General features: G+C 35.9%; 1 non-coding gene across 1 annotated transcript; it reads right to left on the bottom strand.

The window, feature by feature from the left end:
- Positions 1 to 667: 667 nt before the first annotated feature.
- On the bottom strand, positions 668 to 774 carry LOC136216004 (small nucleolar RNA R71). Its single transcript, XR_010683002.1, has one exon. It is a non-coding gene; the product is annotated as a small nucleolar RNA R71 (small nucleolar RNA).
- Positions 775 to 1,277: the final 503 nt, after the last annotated feature.

Raw genomic sequence — 1,277 nt, 5'->3', positions numbered from 1 at the left:
CGCCAAAATTTTTAACAAAAATTTAGATTTTTTGTGTTTTATTTCGAATCTAGGTTTATACATACTTATTTTAACTTTTATAATTTATTAATTTTAATTTACTAACATATTTATTTTTCAATTCTGTTTTGAAGGTAGTTTCGGTTCGTGCAAAATTTCAAGTTCATGCGCAGTTCTCGAAGTTCAGGCATTGCACCAAACCCGTTAGATCCAGAAATTGAGAAGACACTTAAAAAGAAAAAGAAAGACAAGAAAAACAAAAACAAACAAAATTCCGAGCCAAAAAAATATGGCAAATCCACCAACACTTATGGAATACGCTAGGCCAGGGATGGCCGGTGTAACCAATAGTATCGTTAGACCCAGAATCACGGCAAACCAATTTGAAATTAAGCCTGCTTTGCTTAATATGTTGCAAAATAACGTGACATTTTATGGGTTACCTAACGAAAATCCTAACACCCATTTGACAAATTTCCTTGAAATTTGCGACACTTTTAAAATACCAGATGTGACTGCCGAAGCAATCAAACTTCGACTCTTTCCTTTCACTTTGAAGGATAGAGCCAAAGAATGATTAACTTCTATGCCAGGCGCAACATTTGCGACTTGGGAATAATTAGCCCAAGCATTTTTATCAAAATATTTTCCTTTAGCAAAAACCGCAAGAGTCATAAAAGAGTTAACATCTTTTTCTCAAAATGATAATGAAACTCTTTATGAGGCTTAGGAACGTTTTAAAGAACTTCAACGTTTATGCCCACACCACCAATTGCCCGATGCACTTTTAATGCAAATATTTTATAATGGATTGAATCCTACAACTAGAGGTTCATTAGATGCTATGTCGGGAGGGTTATTTATGAAGAAGACATCCGCCCAAGCAAGAGAACTTTTGGAGGAAATGGCAATCAACAGCAGTATGTGGCCCGCAGAACGTGGACACATACCAGTGGCGAAACCATCGTTCTCAACCACAACATCCGTTAAAGGTATAGTGAATCTTGATCCAGTCGCGATGTTACAAGCCCAATTTTCTGCCTTATCGCACAAGATTGATAGGTTTATGGCACCATGCGATGCCAACGGTAATCCAATCCAAACGGATGTGGATTACGAAGATATGAGCGAGATCGAATAGGTAAATTTTGTCCAAGGGCAAAACCAAACTAATAATCCTTATTCTAGTACTTATAATTCTGGATGGAGGAATCATCATAACTTTAACTGGAAAGATAATAATAATACTAATAATGCTAATCAAAATCGTACCAATA

Source organism: Euphorbia lathyris, chromosome 1 (assembly GCF_963576675.1).
Source record: "Euphorbia lathyris chromosome 1, ddEupLath1.1, whole genome shotgun sequence".
Taxonomy (NCBI): Eukaryota; Viridiplantae; Streptophyta; class Magnoliopsida; order Malpighiales; family Euphorbiaceae; genus Euphorbia; species Euphorbia lathyris.
The sequence above is the reverse complement of the archived record's forward strand: the minus strand, read 5'-3'. Positions and strand labels throughout refer to the sequence as shown.